Source organism: Gavialis gangeticus, unplaced genomic scaffold (genome assembly GCF_001723915.1).
Source record: "Gavialis gangeticus isolate Ggan-Ray unplaced genomic scaffold, GavGan_comp1, whole genome shotgun sequence".
NCBI classification, from domain to species: Eukaryota; Metazoa; Chordata; order Crocodylia; family Gavialidae; genus Gavialis; species Gavialis gangeticus.
In genome coordinates this window covers 122,643,914-122,658,291 of record NW_017729032.1, presented here as the reverse complement: position 1 = coordinate 122,658,291, position 14,378 = coordinate 122,643,914, and positions in this window count along the sequence as shown.

Below are 14,378 nucleotides of genomic sequence, written 5' to 3'. Positions count from 1 at the left end.
CATGGGGGGGGGGGGGGGGAGCATGTGACCTGCCTGAGATTGGCCACCACCACCGCTGGCTTCTGCGGGTGGTTACCACTTGCCACTTGCCCCCCCACCACCCACACTGCTCCCAGCATCTGTGGGTGGTTGCCACTTGCTGACGCCAGCAGCAGCATCTCTGGGCAGTCGCCGCTCGCCACTCACCACCCCTGATAGCCCCCTCATCTGGCTCCAGCAGTCTGGGAATAAAAAGCATACAACCAAAAAAAAATATACTCACTGGCAGTAGCAACAGCTGTGGGGGCTCTGGGACCACATAAAAGAGCCGTCCCACACAGCCCGTGCTCCCTGACTGCACCCCCCACCTAGCCCCACCCCCAATGGATGTCCCACCCAGCCAAGCCTCCCAGCACTTAAAAAAAAAAATCCCCGAACTCACCAGCTCTGGCAGAGGGGATCAGGGCCTCTGAGGGCTCATGGCAGAGCCCTCCTATGCAGCACAGGGCAGTGGGGGGCAGTGGAGATAGCCCCCCTGCCTGGCACCCATGTGGCAGCTGCCCCATGGTGCAGATGTAGCGCAGCACAGCAGGGTGCCACATGCTGTCTGGGAGCTCAGGTAGCTCCATGTGTCAGCTGGAGCCTGGCACCACTCAGCCCCAGCAGCCTCAGGTCCTGGACAGCATGCAGCATGCATTTCACCCTCCCCTCCCCACCCCAGCTGGGCAAGTGGCAGCAGGGCAGAGCCCCTGCTCCCAGTGCTACCATGCCTACATCCCATCCTCTCCACCCCCCTCCCTGAGTAATATGTTCCCCCGCCCCAGCTGGGCAGCAGTACACATACACACACACACACACACACACACTCGTACAGTCCTTGTCAGTGGTGCTCTCAGGTATATTGTGCTGTTCCATGCAGAATGTGCAGTCAGTTAGCACAGGGGAGGCTAATTGGACTTGTCACTCGGCAATGATAATCAGCCCTCTTAAAATGCTGCACAAGTGCAGTTATATTGTTCCCAGTTAGGAGGCAGCTTACAAAGACGGTTGCAGACTGCTTCAGGACAATAAATTTACCACACACGCACGGTCTTAGTCAGGGATCCTGGTTTTTTCTGACCAAAAAAAATCCCCAATTTTCAGATTAAAAAAAGTAACCCAAAATCCACATTTTCCCATGATTAAAACAAAATACCACTATATATATATATATCTACCACATGGATCCTGAAGCCATCACCAACAGTATGCCTTGCACTTCCACCTGGGTTCTTGTAGAATTCCATTCCTGCCTCTCCCGTTAGTGTGGTAAGTGCTGTTTTTAATGGCACCTACAATTAGATTTATAACTTTAACCTACAATTATTATCAATGTCTTTTTGACCAACATCAAGGCTGAAAAGCTTGTAAGAATTTTAATATTTCTTCCCCATTATAAAAATATATACCTACTGCATCTGTCCTAACCACGGATTAAAGTTTTTAGAGTCTGTGTTATTTAGTCCAGTGGTTCTCAACTTTCTTGGACTCAAGAACCCTCCTCATTGGACTCAAGGCACCCCTCCATAACATCTGTGAATTGAGTAGCATCCAATTTCAAAAACTATTGTATATATTACAGTGCTTACCTCCTTGCAGAGGGGCCAGGCAGTGGGAATATGGGGCTGTCCAGGCAGGGACAAGACTGAGCCTTAACTTATTTGGTTAGGTATCTCCTCACACTTCGCTCTTCTCCTCACATCTCATAGCATCCTTCAAAGGATCTTGTGGCAGCACCCCAGGGTGCCCAAACACCTTGGTTGAGAATCACAAATCTAATTTCTAAGTAGAAACATTTTTTTGAATCCCTAAAATTACTTTCCCCAGAACACTTTAGTAAATAAAGTTAAACAGCTTATCAACACAGGAATATAAACAAAGGGAATTCATTGTAATGCTGAGAGTTTCAAATATTTTCTCTAATTGTAATGAAGCACCAAAGTAAAATATAAGACTCACTGACATCACATTGGTCATATCTACACATGCACTTTACTGTGGAGTGCACATGTAGACACTATGCCTGAGAGCAGTTCACTTCAGCCCAAACTGCTCCGGAGTATTGCTCCAAATTAATTGCCTGTGTAGATGCACCCACTGTCATGCAGATACTTCTGTCCATTTCTCCGTTGCTGCATTAAGTGCAGAAAGGGAGGGGGAGAGGGAGAAAAGAAGCTTTACATAATATTTGTGTGCTTCAAAATCCCAACCCCTTCAAGGCCCTGAGTAATCTTTGACAAAAAATTAGAGCAGCCTTCAGGTTGCTCTGACTGCAATGGCACATTTGTCCCATCTGGCAGCTAAGAACAGTCAGAGCATTTGCATGCAGGATTCCTTAACAGGAAACTACTAAGGATGGAGCCAGCATACCAAGCATCTGTGCAGCAGACAGCAGCCCATTCATCCTAGGCCTTTTTCTTGCCATTTACTGACCCTTTATATTCGAGAGAAGCATAAAAAAGATGGTAGTGAAGAGATGTGGACTCGGGGAAGCTTAGCAAACATAGATGTAGGGCAATCCAACTTTCAGGAAGCTGAGTGCTGCAAACTGTGCAAACCACATAACTGAAAGCTACATGTCTCACAGAGGGTAGATAGGCACCCCCTGGCTGTCTCCCACCAAGTGTGCTGCCCAGCACCCTCCCCACTGCATGTACAGCTCAGGCAGCTCAGCTCCCCAACTCTCGTAGCCACACGTGCCACACAGACACTCCCTCCCCCCACAGCACAGGTAGCCTGACTGCTGCCCCCCCTTTCCCCAGTGCCTAGCAGCTATCCTCTCTCTCCCAGCTTCATTCACTGCCCACCTACAGTGTGGGCAGCCCAGCTCCCTTCTTTGCCATGTGTGCAACTCGGGCACTCCACCCCCCTCTTGTTTGCTGGGGCAGGAGCAACTAGGTGCAACAGTAACAGCTGGGCAGGAGCCTGCAGGCTACATGCAAACCCTCTGGAGGCTGCATGGGGCCACAGGCTCCCAGTTGGACAGCCCCGGGTTAAATTAATGGGAAGATGCATTACATGCCAGTCATTGATATATAATTAGTTTTCTCCCCTCCTCTAAAACAGCAACTTTTTCAATAAGTAAAAATGATGGATTATTGTGTGGTAGGAAAAAATTAATGAGCAGATGGAACAGCAATCTCTTATTCATTAAAATGTTGCAGTGGCTTAATTCAGCAAATAAAAATGGAGAATGAAGCAGATGGCCATTTATAGTTCTCTTGATTTCTTAACTACTTCTTTTTAGTACACAGCAATTCTTATATTTAACTTGTAATGCACAGCTCTTACCATATGCACATTATGCAAGTACTCATACAACCTCATAAACATTCCATATTATATAGCAATTATCTTTATGGCTTTCCTTAAATAAAAGCTATGTACTTTCATTGCAAATTATTCCTTGGTCCAAGGTACCCTTGGATAATTTGAAATACCTGCAGTCAGTAAATAATGGATCTACCACATGCAGATATTTGTTCTGGACTCTTAAGACTAACTTTTTCACCGAGACTGGCTAATTTCAAAGAACAGTACAAGTAAAACACTGAAAGGACTTTGGATTATAGTATTTCAAATCTTTATTTAGCATAATGTCATACACGTGTCAGGAAAATATATGCCTCGACTGTTTCTTTATTTAGCTTGAGAATCTGGAGGAGACTGTTGCATCAAAATGATGACAAAGATACAGTGAAAGGATACTTAAGCAATAATGGTATTTTGGATTTTCCAGAAAACTTGTTCTCCCTTGCAGAAAAAGTATCCAGGGAATCCACTGTTGGTCTTTTACTAGTCTGCATACTTGAAGATCAGGACCAAAGCTTACAGTGATTCTTTGTAAAAAAAATATATATATATATATATAGACTATAGATACTAACATTTTTTTTACTCTTTCTTCAATTCTGAACCTTCCCGCCCCCCACCCCAAGATGATAACTATAAGCTTATTTTAAGAAACTATAGGAGACAACAGAAGTGAAATTTACCTCTGGATAAAAGGCCAGCACAAGCCCTACATACCAACAAAATCCTAGTTCAGTTCCACTTGAGCTTTATTCTAGTTCTCTTCATGGAATGACCCACAATAGAAAGACAAATAGCCACAGTTATATAACCCTCATATCTCTCTTTAACCCCTTCCTTGTTATACCTATCCTTCATGTTATGCCATGTTTTACTTGACCTTGAGGCAAATCATAAATTTACACATACAAACACCCTCAGCTGTTTGGGGAGGAGACTATAAATTTGCAGACCCCAATCACAACCACAGGCACCTAAACAAAACAAATTTCAGCATCTAAATTCTAAAGGTAGAACTGGGTTGACCCTTCTCCCACAGCCATGATAAATAACCCTCGAATGTTTGCACAGTTGCCTAGTGGTTACACAGCCCACCAAAAGGGGGGGGGGAGCAAGGGTGATAGGTCCACAATAGCCAGATGTTACACAACCCAAGACAGACCCCTAACCATTAGGCTTTAGCATAATTTGGGGGTATGTATTTGCCTCTCCTTATAAAGCTGGGCCACTACAAAAAATGAAAGAATCAGAGAGAGAGAGAGGTGCACATAAAAGATGGGGGTGAGAAGGCAGGGGTAGCCAGCCCCAGGCTGGCTGCTCCCCCATCTCCATGCACTGTGGAGGTCCCGCTGAGGCACATGGAGCAGCGGAGCAACCAACAGAGTGGCAGCCTGGAGCACAGGGGCTGCCTGCTGGCTAGCCTGGCACTGAGGCACCCTCTACCCCGAGAGCCAGGGCAGCTTCCACTCGTGCGCCGCTATGCATGAAAAAGCTTCACAGCAGGGTCATACATGAATTTTACAAGACGTGCCCAGCATGTGGGAACCTGACTCTGTGGTCCTCTGCTGAGGGCAGTCATCTGGGAGAGGGAGTCCTGCATTCTGGTTGCTGCTCCCACAACTGTTCACTCTTTTTACCTGCAACACTTACTAATTCAAAAAGAGAAATCATTCTTGGAGCATGGACCGGATTGAAAATATGATGCTTTGTTCACCTTCCCGGGCACATCCAGATGAGTGCAAATGCTTGTTTCCCTGGAGACAAGTAGCAAGCAATGGCATACCTTGTGCCACTGCTGCTTGTCCCTGGGGAATGCCCATGCCACATGAGCTCTGGCACGTGGCAGGTTGCCCCAGGTGGGGTAGGCGAGGCTGGGGCCAGCAACTGTGCTGGCTCCAGCAGCCTTACCTGGGGTACCAGGGGCCTCCCAGGGCTGCAGCTGTGGCAGGAAGCCTGGCCAGCAGTCACAACATTGTTTTGGTCAGTCCAGTTTTGGGCAGCATGCACTGTCAACATATGCACCACCCTGCTTTTTTTCAGCGTGGGTCAACCCCCGCTCCCCTCCATGCTGCAAGATAGCAGCATGGGGAATGCCTGCATGTGAGGTGTGTGGTCTGCTGCAGATGGGTCTGCCATGCCACATACTGCACGTCCACACTTGTCTGGACACGGCCCATGTGTCTGAGCCCAGTTGCCTATATATGACACGGGGATAATTCTGCCTTTAAGCATGCTGTGAAGATAAGAACTCAGATGCTATAGGGAATACCTCATGATATGCCACAGAAAAGCTATAGTAGAAAACTGGTATCTGAATATGTATTTGAAGACTCAGTCATTGGAAGGCCAAATTAAATTCTACAAGCACCTTTAACTGTACCATTTTCTAATATCTGAGTACTTGACTTTGAAACCTTAATAATTTCTTTAAACATTATTTTTATGTGTAATTAATTATAAATACACAAAGATTTTTTTTAGCATTATACATATGAAAATACGGGAGATATATGTAGAGGGCTTGACTGCAAATAATCAGCATTCTGTTTAATTTTTTTATATTCACCAGTTCTATTTGTTTTCTCTACTACCTATTTTTAGTTTGTTTAATCCAGCAACAGAATGACTGAGCTAATATAAACAGGTATTTTAAGGTAAAAAAACCTCTTGCAGTATGAAATAGATTTGGAGAGAAAACTCCAATGAGCCTAACTGAACAGCCAAAGACATTTTAACTACCTGAAAGAATTATAATTGGAGCCTAAGTGAAGACTGACAAATTTCACAAGGTTATCATGAAGAAAATGGTAAATATGAGTTGTCATGCCTTAATTAAAAAAAATAGAAAATGGCATGAAAGCATTCATTGTTAAAATATTCTTATCTATATAATCATTTTCTATTGACTCAAGTAATTATTAATTTATAAATAGACTCTAAAGTATTGATACATTAATTTATGAAATGAAGAAAGCAGCATGCCATTTCATTTATTCATAACCTCTTGCAATTCTACAACTAGATCTACAGATGCATGACAGTTAAAAAAGAATACCCATCAATCTAAGTCAAGCCCAAACACACCAAAACCCATATAAGTGAAATGCCTCACAGAGTAAACTGTCCGATACTTTTTACCATCTAGTTGAGACAAATTCCTTTGTTACAGACCTGATAATTATGCTCCCCCTCTTTCAATAGCTGTATTGGTTTCCCCTTAATCTCTGTATGAAGTTTACACTTTTGTTCAAGGGATTTGTTAAATGAAAGGGATCTGGGGATTTGTTTTATTTTCAAGGCCCTGCCCCACTTTGCCTAGAATATGGCTGGGACTTCTGAAACTGGGTTTCAATTCCTTTTTCTGCCACAGCTCTTCTGTGTGACTTTTGGGCAAATTACATACCTCTCTACCCCTTGTTTTCCCTATAATCAGTATATAAATACTAACGTTCTTTTATAAAGTGGTTTGATATTTATAGATGAAAAACATCAGGCAAAAAATACCTTAGGTATTCTGCCACATTCACCAGAGATAAGGAAACATTAATGCTATTGGTAAGAGTTGATCTGACACACAGTGTTCAATACTGGTCACCCACATTCAGGGAAAATTAACTCAAATTGCAATCAGAGCAGAAAAAGCCCTGTATGATGACCAAAGGAATGGAGAACTTGTCTTAAAAAGAGAATTTTCAGAACTTGGGCTTCATCAGTTACACAAAGCGGTCAGAACCTACCCACCTTTTGCAACTCTGATTTTTCAGATGGGATACCATAGTATAGGATGGGATGGAATAGAATAGCACAGAGGGACTTAAACACTTAGTAGGTAGAATAGGATTGGGCCCAAAATGTCTGAAGTACACACCCTGAGTTAGGCATTGCCATGTCTGACTTTTGAGTTCAGGCCCAAAAAAGGCAATTCAAAAATATCTGATAAGACATCTACAATTTTTACATAGCCAATGGAAAGATTTCAGAAACAGCAAAGGCAATTCAGGGTCTGGCAGCTAGGTACTCTATACAGACAATGGGAAGCAGTAGGTGCCTCCAAAGAGTGATTCAAGAACTCCAGAGATGCCTGAAGAAAGCTAAAAGGAAACACTAAAGCAAAGTGTTGTGCCTAAACCCCTTCCTGTCAGGCTGTGGCCTTGACCTGTCCAGCACAGTAGTTCACCCCTCCCCAGCAGAACAGTGGGACTGGTGCAAGGTGGCCAGAACCCTCCATCTGGGCCTAGGTTCATGCCCACTGACTGCCACTCAAGTGGCCAGCCAAGGTCAGCTGACCTCTTACCTCTTACCCCATATAAGCCCTTGATCTGGAAGAAGAAGTGTCTGGGCAACAAGGCTCAACTATGTATCTAGGTTGCTGCACCCTGGATTGTGCTGCTACTGACTCTGACAGATTCTCTGTATACCTGACCCAACTTGCCTCCTGACTTCACTGCCTGACCCTCTGGATCCCCAACCCAGCTCTGGCCTGACCTCCTGGATAACTGACCCAGCTAGTCCCCCTGGTTCTGAAATCACCCCCAGACCTGCCTGCCTATGACCCAACATGACAAGTTCCTTCAACCACCACACGTGGCTAAAGGGGCTCAGCATGGAAGCAAACTCCATACCAGGGCCCCAAGACCTGCTTGGGCCAGACCAGCTGACACAGATGGCCTTCGTCTGGCAGGTGCTAGAAGATCAGGTCCAGCAGATGTTGGCAGAGAATCAGTCCCTCTGCTCCCAGGTCTACCAGCTCTACAGCAAGGTTTCCATGCACAGGTCTGCCCTCAGGCAAAAACACAGCTCAGTTATGGTTGGAGCACAGGGTTTTCCTTCATGGTCTCCCTTTGAGCCTCTGACCACAGGCCCCAGTTTCTTTCCAAATTCTGGTACAAGGCCCTGCATTTGCTGGGACTCCATACCCAGCTATCACTGGCAAACCACCCACAAACAAATGGTCAAGCTAAGAGAACTAATTGGGTCCTAGACCAGAACCTCTGGTGCAACCTCAATTTCCAGCAAAACAACTGGGCTCCCCTGCTAACACTTGCCAAGTTTGCCTATAACAATTCCACACGCCTCAACTGGGCAAATGCCGATTAGGGGTTCCACTTCTGGCTATATCCTGCCCTACACATCACCTCTGATAACACTTCAGCTAACCATGCAGACTGGATATGTGCATGAAGTTCAAAAGGAACTAGAAACCCGTCTGGAAAAGGCAAAAGAAGCACATAGATGACAGGCAGACAAACACTGGCAGCAGGGGCCTGCTTACTTGGTAGGACAGAAAGTATGGCTGTCAACAGAACACCTCTACACCCACCAGCCCTCGCAGAAACTGGATCACAGGTACATCGTCCCTTTCCATATTACCCAGCAAATCAGTCCTTTCACCTTTGAATTTGCAGTTCCCTACCAACACTGAAAATTCACTTTGTCTTTCACATGTCCCTGTTTAAATACCTTATACCAAAAACACATTCTCACCAATCCCAGCCTCCTCCACACCACCCATAATGGTCCACAGCCAAGAAGAGTACTTGGTCAAAGAGAACTTGGACTCAAGATGGCAGTGGGGTAGACTATAGTATCTAGTAGACTGGGAGGGAAGAAGAATGCACATGAGAACCCAGGGAAAATGTCCACACCCCTGATCTGGTATAGAATTTCCATAGGAGTCACTCAGAAAAACCTGGACCATCACCCCTTTGAAGGAGGGCCTAGGTGGTAGGTTGGTAATATCAGGCCACAGCAGCTCACCCGAGTCTGGCAAAGCAGGCAGCAGAACACTGGGGCAGACATAAGAGGCCAAAACCCTCCCTCTGGGCCTAGGCGCACACACACTCCCTGCCACTAGAGTGGCCAGCTACAGTCAACTGATATTTCATCCCTTTTCATATAAGCTCCTGACCCAGAAAGGGAAGTGTTTTGGCAACCAGGTACAACCTTCTACCTAGCTTGCTGCACCCTTGGATTCATCTGCTGCTGACTTGGGTCATCATCGGGTCTAGCCTCCTGACCTCACACTCTACCTGAGCAGGGTCTGGACTAACCTCTTTGAATACCTGAACTGGCTAGACCCCCTGACCTTACATTCTGCCTGACCCCCTGGACCTCTAATTCAGACAGATCTCCTGGCTTTGGACCTCCTGGTTTCTCCTAATGCAGAGGTGGCCCCAGACCTGGCTGCCTATGGCCCAGCATGACATTTTCCCACTTTGACACCTGACCTCAGGTATCCATTACATTCTCTGTTTGTTTCAATTTATAATGCCTAGTCCCAATTGTAAGGTAACAGCATAGTCATCGATAATGGCTAGTTTCACTTGCAGTGAGGTAGTGGTACTGTTGCTCACCTTTTTTCCCAATAGCCTAGAGTTATAGAGCACTTGCACAGGAAGTAGTAGACCTGAGAACATGACGGAGGGATTTGCCTCTGTTGTGTAGTCACTATAGCACTCACCATTGAGAGAAAGAAGTCCTTACTTTCAAAACTATTCATGCATTTTGCATTACCTAGTCAATGGCTTAAAAACATAACTCTGGCAGTAGAGACTGGAGCCCAGAAGCAGGCTGACTCTTGCATAATCATCTTCCTTCTTGCACTCCTAACTACTAACATCAGTGAGCCAATATCAACAGGAGGGGTGGATAATGCCCTTGCCTAGCCTGTTTTAAGCCTGAAGGCTAAGGCAGTTCCCTGGGAACTGAGGTATATGAGTTAATCTCCTCTGAGTAAGGAAGGCTTGGAAAGCAAGACTCCTACTTCTTGCAAATGTAAGTTAGAATCATTGAAATAAAAGTAAATAAAACTAAAAGGGAGCTCAGGAGTCATCTATAGTCCAACCCCCTGCTCAAGGCAGGATCACCTCTACTAAATCATTCTAGAACAGGGGTCAACAACCTATCACCCACTCATCAGATCTGGCATGTACACCCCCTGAGAGCACTGGAGCACTCCCTGACAGGCCACACTCCCCACTTAGGCAACGGGCAGGGGGTGCTGACAGGAGCATCAGCCCCCGCCCCCGCGAGCGCCAACCCAGGAGTGGGAGCACCGTGGCCACTCCCAGAAGTGCCGCAACCACTTCTGGAAGTGCTGTGGCCACTTCTGGAAGCCAGTGAGTGAGATCGTCCACAGGGGGATCTCCCCTCCCCCCAGTCACTGACCAGTCACTGGGCGGGGCACATGCCCCCCCTGAGTAAGGTGACACCAGTTGTCCATGGAGGGAGGGTTTCTCCACAGCTGTGCTGCCACCAGGTGGTAGGTAATTTCAGCAATGGGGAGCTTCCTGACACCATGCTGTGGCTGGGCAGCATGGAAAAGTAGCATCCAGGTCCTAATACTCTCCCACCTTGGATCCCAGGTGGGTCATTCTGGTCCACTGCAACAAACAGGTTGCTGACTACTGTTCTGGACAAGTGTTTCTGTAACCTGCTGTTAAAAGCTTCCAAGAACAGAGATTCTATAGTGTCTCCAGGTAATCATTACTAATACTTGACCAAGCTTAACTTGGAAGTTCTTTCTCATTATCTAACCTAAATTTCCCTTGTTGCAATGTAAGATTTCTTATTACTTTTTGTCTTATCCCTTATAGTCACAGAGAATAAGCTATCATTATATTCTTTGAAATTACCCTTCAGGTATTTTTATTTATTTATATTCAACCCTTCCCAACAAAAGCTCTGAGTAGCTTACAATAACACAACAGAATAATTTATAAAAAAGGAGAATGATAAGAAAACAAACCAATGTAAGAGAGAATTAGAATATCAATCTAAAACAGACACCCCCTAAACAATATCTGAATATTATTATCAAGTCCCTCTACAGTCTTCTCTTCTCCAGGCTAAATAATCTCAATTCTTTCAGCCTTTCCTCACAAGTCATGTTTCCCAGACCTCTAATCATTTGTGTGGCTCTCACTGTACTCTTTCTAATATTTTCATGTCTTTCCTCAGAAGCAGTGTTTAAAACTGGACACAGTATTTTAGGTGATGCCTCACCAGTGCTGAATAAAGAGAAAGAATTGCTTATGTTGACTTGCAAACCATGCTCCTGTCAATAATGTTAGATAATCCAGTGTTATTACCTTGTTTCACAACAGGAGTGCACTGTTGACTCAGACTGCAGTTTACTATAATCTCTAAGTACTTTTTGCACTACTGCAACCGAGCCAGTCTATAGTTCCCATTCTGTATTTTTACATGCAGCTTGCCTGTTCTAAAATCAATGCCTTGCACTTGTCCTTACTGAATTTCATGTGATTAATTTCAGACCCTTATCCAGTTTATCAAGCTCATTCTGAATCCTAATCCTATCTTCCAAAGTGTCTGCAACTCCACCCAATTTGGTGTCACAAGCAAGTTTTCTAACTTTACACTCAATCTCATCTTCCAAGTAATTATTGGGGATATTAAGGAATACCAAACCAAGGATAAACCACAGGAGAACCCAACTACAAATGTCCTCCAATTATATATTGAGCCACTGATGACTACTCTTTGAACACAATGAACCAATCAGTTAGGTCTCTACATTACAGTACAGACAGGTAGTTAGCTGTGTTAGTCTGAAGTTGGGCCGAAGACCCGGTACAGATGCATCTTTTAAACTAATTAAATCAGAGATGTACAAGTTACCTGTAAGTTATGTATATATGTAAGTCATATACGTAAGTTATGAGACCAAGCTAACTTCATGAGATGCATCACGTGATCAGAGTATCTGCTGAAGTGAGCTCAGGATCACAAAAGTTTATGCATCTCTGATTTAGTTCATCTATAAGTTTATAAGATGACCTTATTTGCAAAACCGAAGTAAAACGGCATTAAATGCTTCAAGCCTTCTTTGCAATGAAGATTTGTAGATTACCCCCCATATTCAGTAAGGTACCTGCACTTTCCTCGGTCTTTCTTCACTTTTTTTAGAATACTTTTTTGTTGTTTTTTGTTCCTAGATATCTGTGTCTCAATTTGTGTCTTAGCTTTCATCATTTTCCCCCTGATACTCCTTCCTCACAATATTGCCATACTTCCACTTTTTGTAAGATTTTTTTTTTAGAATCTGTCGAGCCAGGCCAATTTCTTGCCGTTGCCCTGTCCTGCATATCGAAAGGAAGGCACATTCCCTTTGCATAGAAATGAACAGCTTTGCCTTTTAAGCAAAAAGTTGGGAAAATGGAAAGTTAAAATAAATAAACCAATTGTCCTCTACTGACCATCACAATTGATCAGAGGTTAACTGATTCAACAAAGCAAACATATCTCTCACATGCAGGGTTACAAGTTTCCAGTGGGTGTGTAGTACAACAATTTCTTCAACTGACAGCCAGATGGATAAGAATTTTATTATATGCATTGCTATGTGACTCTGTAAGCCATATGTCAAATGGACTTTAATTACGCAGGAACTTAAATGAAAATAACAGCTGATTGCCAAAGAAAACAGAGCCTCATTTTTGGGTAGTCAAAAGTACTTTAAATGATAGATTACTGTGTTCTTCTACTTACATATAAGAGGCTAAACCAGGGTCATAAGTTACAAACAAAGGGAGTACAGAACTTACCATCTAACTACTATTAATTTTGCTCAGAGGCTTAGCTTTTTATGATGTCTTTATCCCCAAGGACAAAAGTAAGAGAAGAATTGCAAAATACACCATGCTAATATCATATACAGTCACCTGCAGCTTAAGGAATTCATCATGTCCTGGGGCCAGCTCTGGACCATAAGAAGCCTCACAGGCCAGTTCCAACCCCAGTGGTGGTAATGCTTAGAGCTTAACACAGCTCACTCTCCCCTATCACTCACCCCATATCACCAACACATATCCTCAACAGTCTAAGGAAAACTTATTGCAGAGGCACAACAAGCACGGGAGAAACGCTAAAAACTGAGTAAGAGGAGGGGGGGAAGTCTTGTGACCTAGATAGAACTGGTCAAAACTGAAAGAGTTCTGGGACTGAGGGAATGGGATTTTGCTTACAGTTTTTGTTGTTTTGATCCAGTCTATAAGTCTCTCTGATTTCTCTGTAAGGTAGGCACATGTTTAAGAGAGTACTTTGCAAATCCCCTGAATTTCTAGTTGATACATTTTTGAAGGTTTGAACTGTAAACTGGAATACCTCTGAGTGTGGAAACCTGGGGAATGAGACATAGATACTAGGGACACTAGAGGGTTCAGCACAAGTAACAGGGGTGCAGAGAAGTTGAATTGCCCCAGCAGGATTATTAGGAGTCTGCATTTTTCAGACATCACAGCCATGACCCTCTGACTTTGAGGCTATTCAGTTTAAGTGGATCAAGAGATATCCAGGTGGGCCTGGTGAGTGTCCAGTAGGCCTCTGCAAAGCAGCTAGTATTTGCTTTGGATTCGGATTTGGCTGATTCAGGGGACAGTGATTCAATTTGGTGATTTGAATCACTGTCCCAAATTGATTCAGCTGAATCTGATTCAGAGGTTCGGCTGCTGCCGAATGTCTGAACCTCTGAATCAGCCAGGCCCATCCCCCACCCCAGCCGGGCAATGGCTACTCCGCCCGCCCCAGCTCCACCAATTTGAAAAAAAAGCCCCGGCTCACCGAATGCCCCACCGGGTGGGGGGGAATCCCTGCTGGTCCCCACTGCCCCATGCTGCATAGAGGGCTCTGCACAAGCCCCCTGACTCCCTCCTACTCCCCCAGCCCCCCCATGGCTGCCCTGCCTGCTGTGGCTCTGGCCCTTTAAGAAAAAAACCCCCAGGAAAACCCCTGGACTCACCACTCCTGCATGGCAGGGGGTGATCCCTGCTGCCCACTGCTGCCCTATACCACAGCGGGTTCTGCACGAGCCCCCAAAGCCCTGAGGCCACTGCAGGAGCTGTGAGTTCGGAGCTTTTCTCCTTTTTTTTCTTAAAGGGCTGGAACCGCAGCGAGTGGGGCAGCCATCATGGGCTTTGCAGAGCCCCCCATGCAGCATGGGGCAGTGCGGGGCAGTGGGGATACCCACTGCCTGGCAGCACCCCGTGAGCACTGGGGCTTTTCTTTAAAGGGCCAGGAGCTGGGGCAGG